Source organism: Gadus chalcogrammus, chromosome 21 (assembly GCF_026213295.1).
Source record: "Gadus chalcogrammus isolate NIFS_2021 chromosome 21, NIFS_Gcha_1.0, whole genome shotgun sequence".
Lineage (NCBI taxonomy): Eukaryota > Metazoa > Chordata > Actinopteri > Gadiformes > Gadidae > Gadus > Gadus chalcogrammus.
Window position 1 is genome coordinate 4,273,733 of NC_079432.1, and position 7,134 is coordinate 4,280,866.

Sequence of the window (7,134 nt, forward strand, 5' to 3'; positions counted from 1 at the left end):
TTTCAAGGTATGCATTAAAAAGAACGGGTGCCTGTCTGGTTTGCATGCCAACAAATGCACACTATATAAATATGTATATCTATCTATAAACGTATATATATACACACAATATACATGCTCTATAGTTTCGCCTCACACATACTCTATCTGTCTTCGGCTCAACTAAATGCCTCCATTTCCTGAACCGTTCCTGAGAGCAATTAGCAGTTCCAGCGCTGAGGAATTCAGCTCCTACCCAACAGCCCGGGGCTGCACCAGAGGCCATATTATCCCCAGTACCCGGGAGAAGGGAGAGTGTGTGCGTGCATGTACCTATGTGTGGATGTATATGTCTGCAAATCCAATGTAGGCAGAGGGTGCAAGGGTGGTAACAGGGGGATTTTTGCAATGGAACGACGCACACCCCATCCTTCAAGTAAAGCGTCGGTAGTTTGGGGTTTTTGGCCGACTTACGAGTCGATCAAGCAGACGCTCGAGTGCGTTATTTTGCTGGAGTCCTCAACGGCTTCAGCGTCTCAGTGCCAGGTCTGTGATGAAGTGGCCTGGCTAATGTTAAAGCTCTGTTATCCCCGAGTGCTCCGGTTCAGGTCTTAAAGACTCATAAATTCAAAAGGGAACTTCTCTACGGAGGGACGGAGGGACGGAGGGACATAAATAACATCTGTGTCCACAAAGGCTGTCCCGGCGTACCTTCGATCACTTTCATGTCGGACAGAAGATCGGAGTTTCTCGGCTCGCTATGGCGCACACTGAGCAAGCGCCGTGACTTTAAAAAAAATAAAACACAAACCACTTCAGTAGTACATCGATGGCAGCGCTGAGAATGAACAATGAGAGCGAGGGCAGGGACTCAGGCACGCTTTCTCAATTCCTGGCCAAGGTCTAAGCGATCATCATTACCGTCTGTTCGCAGTCAGGCTACGTGTTGAGTTACACTCTTTCACAATCTCCCTTAGAGAAGGGCCAAGTTGGCGTTATTTCTTGTTTTTCTGTGGGGTCTGCAAGGACAGGACCCACAGCTAAACTGCATTATTAGCATTCCTCCAATCCCCGCCTAATATTAATAAAGAGATGGATAAACAAACGTGTGTATCAGTGTCTTGGGTGTGTGTCGGCCTGTCTGTCTGTGTCAGAGTGTGTGTCTGTCAGTCTGTGTCACGGTGTGTATCACACCTAGACAGACTGAGTGTGTGTCTGTCTGGGTGTGTGTCTGTGTCTGTGTCTGGGTGTGTGTCTGTCTGGGTGACTGTACACGGCACGCTCATGCTGCAGGGGCCTTGTCAAGCCGCATGTTGGGTGTGCTGGCAGGTACGAGCATGCAAGCAACAACATACTAGATGGACATATTCACTCAGGGTACACACATGTTGTGTGGAGACACAGCCATCTCAATGTCATTCATAAAAAAAAATCAATCATAACCTGCTCAGCCACCCTCGATGGCCTTAAAGGTGACATATTATACCACCAGGTGTGAGAATGATTAGCCATTACAAGCTGTTTTGCAAGTCACAAGTGGGCGTGTCCACCTAGATGTACGACTGATATAGACCTCTGAAGAATAAGCCCCGCCTCCGAGGCTCCTGGTCCCATCGGTCAAATGTCTACGGGAAATAACATGGGGTCTTTGAATGATCGTACATAACAAACTCTGTAGGTGGCCAAGAAGTGAAAGCTGCTCCCGTCTTTTTCTATTTTTATTCCACTTGGGTTTTGGATTGTCGGTGCCGTTAAAGTAGCATTTATAATCGTTTACTACTTTAACGGCACCGACAATCCAAAACCCAAGTGGAATCTAGATGGAAAAAGTGTGCAGTACAAAATGTAGGCTTTTGCTACTTCACAACCTACAGAGTTGGTTATGTACGATCATTCAAAAAAAAACATGTCATTACTCATAGACATTTGACCGATGGAACCTCGAGCCTCGGAGGCGGGACTTATTCTTCAGAGGTCCATTACAAGCTGTTTTGCAAATCCCAAGTGGGCGTGTCCCCCTAGATGAATGACGGATATATTTGCAACGTTTGCTACAGTTCACTGGGAAGGCTGGTAGACTGATCTATCCAGCACACATCTAGGTGGACACGCCCACTTGTGACTTCAGAAGAGGCAGATTTTCAAAACGGCTTGTAACGGCTAATCACACTCACACCTAGTGGTATGTATGTCACCTTTGATCGCCTGTAGCGGCCATCTTGGTTCTAAAAGGACCAAGATGGTCGCTATAGGCCTAATTGACGCCCGTGATTATGGATCGGAAACAGCAGCAGTGTGCAAAATCCCCCAGGCTGCCTTCAATTCCCTTTGATCACAGTTATTTATATCATAGTCTTTAATTGTATTCAAAATTTTAAATGATTGCCTTTTTAGTGTTTTTTTTTTGTTTCTGAATACAACACTGCAACGTGGAACTGCAGAGAGGTAAGTAAGACGACATCGCGCCACCGGGCGCCCCTTGTTTCCGCCCCTTTCCTACGCCACAAGTCGGCGATCACGACAAAAAGGCACAAACGTATATTCCCTAAACGGGTTGGTAAGACATAGCGGTTAACACACCCTACGACCGGATACAAATCCGGTGCTTCCCTAATCTGGAAAACACGATTTCCCCGAAAAATATATATTTTCTATGTTCCCTTCCTTTCTTTCTGGACCCACCCCCAGTTTATCCTCCCCACACATCAGGCGTCCACCCGGCCCGCAGCCCCCCGCTCAAGACCCCGGCTCCTCGGGTGTGGACTCCTGTACCGCGGCTCTCCGCTGCCTCCACTCACTGGTTTTACATGCCATGTGGAGAGCTTACCAGGGGACTTTAAAATAACAATGTGATTGCCTTGGCCCTGCATTGCTGCTACTTCTCCTCTTCTCTCTCTCTCTCTCTATCCTTCTCCTCTCTGCTCATTCTCCTCTCCCTCCCTCTTCTCTCTCCTCACCTCTCCTCTCTTTCCCCCTGCTCATTCCTCTCTGCTTCACTCCCTCCTCCCATTTCCTCTCCTCTTTTCTCCTCTTCTCTCCCTCCCCCCCCTTTCCTCTCCTCTCCAATCTTTCTCCTGCTTCTTTCTCTCTTTCTCCCGCTCCTTCCTCTCCTCTCCTCCCCTCTCCTCTCCCCCTCTCCTCCCCTCTCCTCTCCTCCCCTCTCCTCCCCTCTCCTCCCCCCTCCCCTCCCCTCTCCTCCCCTCTCCTCCCCCCTCCCCTCCCCTCTCCCCTCCTCACCGTGTTAGCATCGTGGAGGCTGGCTGTGTGTGCGGGTCTGCTGGCTAGCCTGCCTGCAATGCGTCTTCTGTCTATTCAGCGGTGCTGGGGGGGGGGGGGGGGGGGGGGGGGGGGGGGCGCCGCATGTCAGCTCCAGCAGCTCTCCAGAGGGCCACTAGGAAGGCATTTCTACTTAAAATAAACCCCTGCCTGCGCGCCCACGTCCACAGCCTCTCTCTGTGGCCCACCGGCCTGCCTCTGCCAGCGGCCCTTCCCCATTAATCCACGGCAGCGTTCCACTTATGCAGAAACCATCCCACGGATGTGCCCCCCCCCCCCACCCCCTAACTCCCCCCCCCCCCCCCCCCCCCACGCGCCGATGGTGTGTCTGTGTGTGTGTGTGTGTGTGTGTGTGTGTGTGTGTGTGTGTGTGTGTGTGTGTGTGTGTGTGTGTGTGTGTGTGTGTGTCTCTGCGTATTTCTACATGTGTTTGTGTGTGTGTGTGTTTTTGGGGAGCGCAGTGCATTAGAAATTCCCTTCGACGTGTGTGTGTGTGTGTGTGTGTGTGTGTGTGTGTGTGTGTGTGTGTGTGTGTATTTGGGGGGGCGGGGTGCACGAGCAACTCCCTTGGACACACATGCTTGTTCGCTTGGACACAGACACAAACACTTGCAAACACAGGCCGACGCAGTGACGTGAGCTCAGCGCACGCTTGAAGTGAAACGACCCAAATCCACACCGCAGCGATGCAACGCAACACGCCCCTCCACTTTGAGGAAGAACGCACTTAGACGTTGACTCAGACGCGCACACACACACACACACACACACACACACACACACACACACACACACACACACACACACACACACACACACACAGACAAACCCTTCCGCTGCCCACAGTGTTATCCATGCCAAAATTGTCCTTTGGGCCAAGGGGGGTCAGATAACTACCGCTCCCTTTGGCTGAGATAAAACAACTGTAGCAGAAAGTGTGGGTCTTTTTAAAGGACCCCACCGCAACGACCAGCTGAGGGCTAATCGGTTAGCTCGGGGTCCACTTATGGTGAAGCGAAGCGTTGAGGAAGAGTTGTATGCAAATGTGGAGTGCATTGAGTTAAATTATGCAAATTCACACAGAACTGAAATACTCGAAAGACATGTAAAACACAGATGTACATAATATGTATGTTCATATTATGGATAAGTATGAACAGTAGCACCCCCCCGCCCCAAATGCAACTCATGGATGCCTTGGCTATCATATATTGACATATTGATGCACACAAAAGTATACTAACTCGTTTTTTACTATTTATTGCAATTTTAGTTGATAATTAGAGTTAATAAATTGATTAATCATTTGGATTTAAAACAACTGTAGTTGTTACTATGTTTTATACATTTATCATTTAAAGTAGTATTATTACCCCCATATCCTTTTTTAATTGGAATTATTAGTACATTAAAAAGTTGTGGGATGCATGATACTTACTCAGAGATAAGTTGGCAGTCTTCTTTTAGCAATGATGCAATTTGGTGCGGACGCTGTTGAAAACAACATTGAATTTACATTCAGTTTGCTTCATTGGACATCTGCAATGTCAACACAAGCATTGCCTGGATATAAATTTTTTATGCGACACCCACCCGCTCTGCAAGAAGCCCACCACGAGAATTATCACATGGAAGTGCAGGTTATGTAAACATACCTGCGCATAGTTCCCTGGTTTGTAACCCACTGTCATCAAATTGTCCACTTTGTACACTAGGGACCACCAGTGAATCAATAGCCCTACAATGCCCCTCTGTAATGCTGCCCTGTTCAAAGTGTGCAGCGCCAACTCGCAGAGAACACGTTGTCGCTTGGCTTACAAGACTCCCGGGTCTGTTTTTTTCTCTTCCTCGAAAACCCACAATGTTGCGAATGCAGCGTTACATAAGTCCGACTGACACTTCCCACCAGAAAATAAACCCGTGAAGTTTTCCTGCCTGCACGAAAATACTCGCCAGACGCAGCCTCCTCCATCGACACTATGTAATAACACTATAACACATGAATCACAACAAACCTGTTTTTGAACGCATCGCATGTTCCCCACCAACACCGTTTACTTCGCGTTCCCCAACACATCCTCGTCCGTAAAAAACCTCAGCTAACGGCAGCGTGGGGTGAACCACACGTTCACACACTACGAGTTGAAAACCAAAGCCCGATGAAACATAAAACATTATGACGCTGGAATAAGGGCATAAAGAAAAGTTAACGCATGTCACAAGGAAGAGAGAGAGAGGGCTGGGGAGGGGGGGACTTGCCTGGAATGCGTCCGAGAGACGAGGCGATAGAGGCGGGGAAGTGTGGGTCGGTGGTGCGCTTCGGGTAGGCTACTGGGAGCACCGACGGATGGTAGTACTGTGAGTGACCGGGCGCCGTTGCGTCAGCCCCGCTTATGTACTGACCGAGGAGCGGGGAGGTCCCGGAATGCGGAACTGTCGTCCGAGACGTCAGCGTGGAGGATGAAAATAATGTCAGAGAGGAGGGCTAGATTTAGAAAGAAGAAAAAAAAATAACACACGGGGTTTGTTTGCTCCACCCCTAGCAACCGTAGAGACACACACACACACACACACGCACACACAAGCACACAAGCACACATGGGCGTGCACACACACGGATACGCGCAGGCACGTGCACACACGCGCGCACAAATATACACGCACAGGCACACACGCTGCTTACAACGAGGCTAATAAATAAACATCGCTGTAAACACATGCGCCACGTTGTCCTTGCGAAAAGTGTTTTATCGATTGACGGGATATGTGAATTGCAATATGGGACGGGGGATGGTTATTCCTGAATTATTATGTAATAGCCTACGGGTATTCCGATCGGTTTTGCGGAGATCAGACTCTTAAATATAGACGGGGATTCATTCACACTACTCGTCCCTTATATAAAGCTGACAGATGAGGATAAATCAGCCCTCTGTGTTCATTGACTGGTGCCACAATTAGAAGTGCCGTAATATAATTACAATGAATATAAATTATGATAATAATTATAATATATGGACTATCTATTATGACTTATTTTATTTGGGAGTTTTTTGACATGTGTAAATAAACAACTAAAATTAACTGTAGCCTATACATTTACGATTCATGGCTATTCTGTAATTACATTATTAACAATTATTAATTAAGTAGGATACCTCATTGATTAAAGTAAACACAGGTTTACACAGTACTACCACACAGTAAGCTGCTGTTGTCATGGTTTCCACATGTAGCCCATTAAACATTACTGCACACTAGTCTGTCGGTGTCTGTTGAAGCTTCCAGAAAATCCAAAAACTACCTCACTCACTCCCCCCCCCCCCCCCCCCCCCCCCCCCCCCCCCCCCCCCCCCCCCCCCCCCCCTGGTGTGTATGAGCGGCTGTGACAGCATCCGTCGACAACTGAAAAACACAAACATACCGCGGCAGGGCGATGTCAGTATCCAGAAGAGACATCCGTTTTCCACAGAGTGTGTGTGTGTGTGTGTGTGTGGGGGGGGGGGGGGGGGGGGGGGGACAGTGTGGGAGACTGTATTAACTTCATACCACTTTTCATTATGAATAGAATCCCCTTTTTATTATTAATCTGCAGAATACATATTTGGGTTGGTTGCCATGCAACCATTGTCTTCAGCGCCACAGGAAGTCCTGAAGTTTGACAAATTGATAGCGGAGGAGCAGATAAGCGCGATTATGGGAATTATTCTGCATTCCTTGAATAAAACGTGATACTTCCTCCAGTGTTGGTATAAACCATGACGTTTATTTTCGATGCAGCGGCATTTCGGATTTGACCCCGGGGACTAGGCAGAGGTCAAAGACATTAACGACTGTCAAATTTTAGGAATAATTCTATTTATTTTTCAGAGAAGTGTA

The 7,134-nt window shown here is 48.2% G+C and overlaps 1 protein-coding gene across 1 annotated transcript in view; it reads right to left on the bottom strand.

The window, feature by feature from the left end:
- jdp2b (Jun dimerization protein 2b) overlaps positions 1 to 5,506 on the bottom strand; it is a 15,907-nt gene extending 10,401 nt beyond the window's left edge. Inside the window, exon 1 of the mRNA XM_056581052.1 lies at positions 4,694 to 5,506. The gene's annotated coding sequence lies outside the window, so the exon portion shown is untranslated. The remainder of the gene's footprint in view (positions 1 to 4,693) is intronic.
- Between the last annotated feature and the right edge of the window lie 1,628 nt (positions 5,507 to 7,134).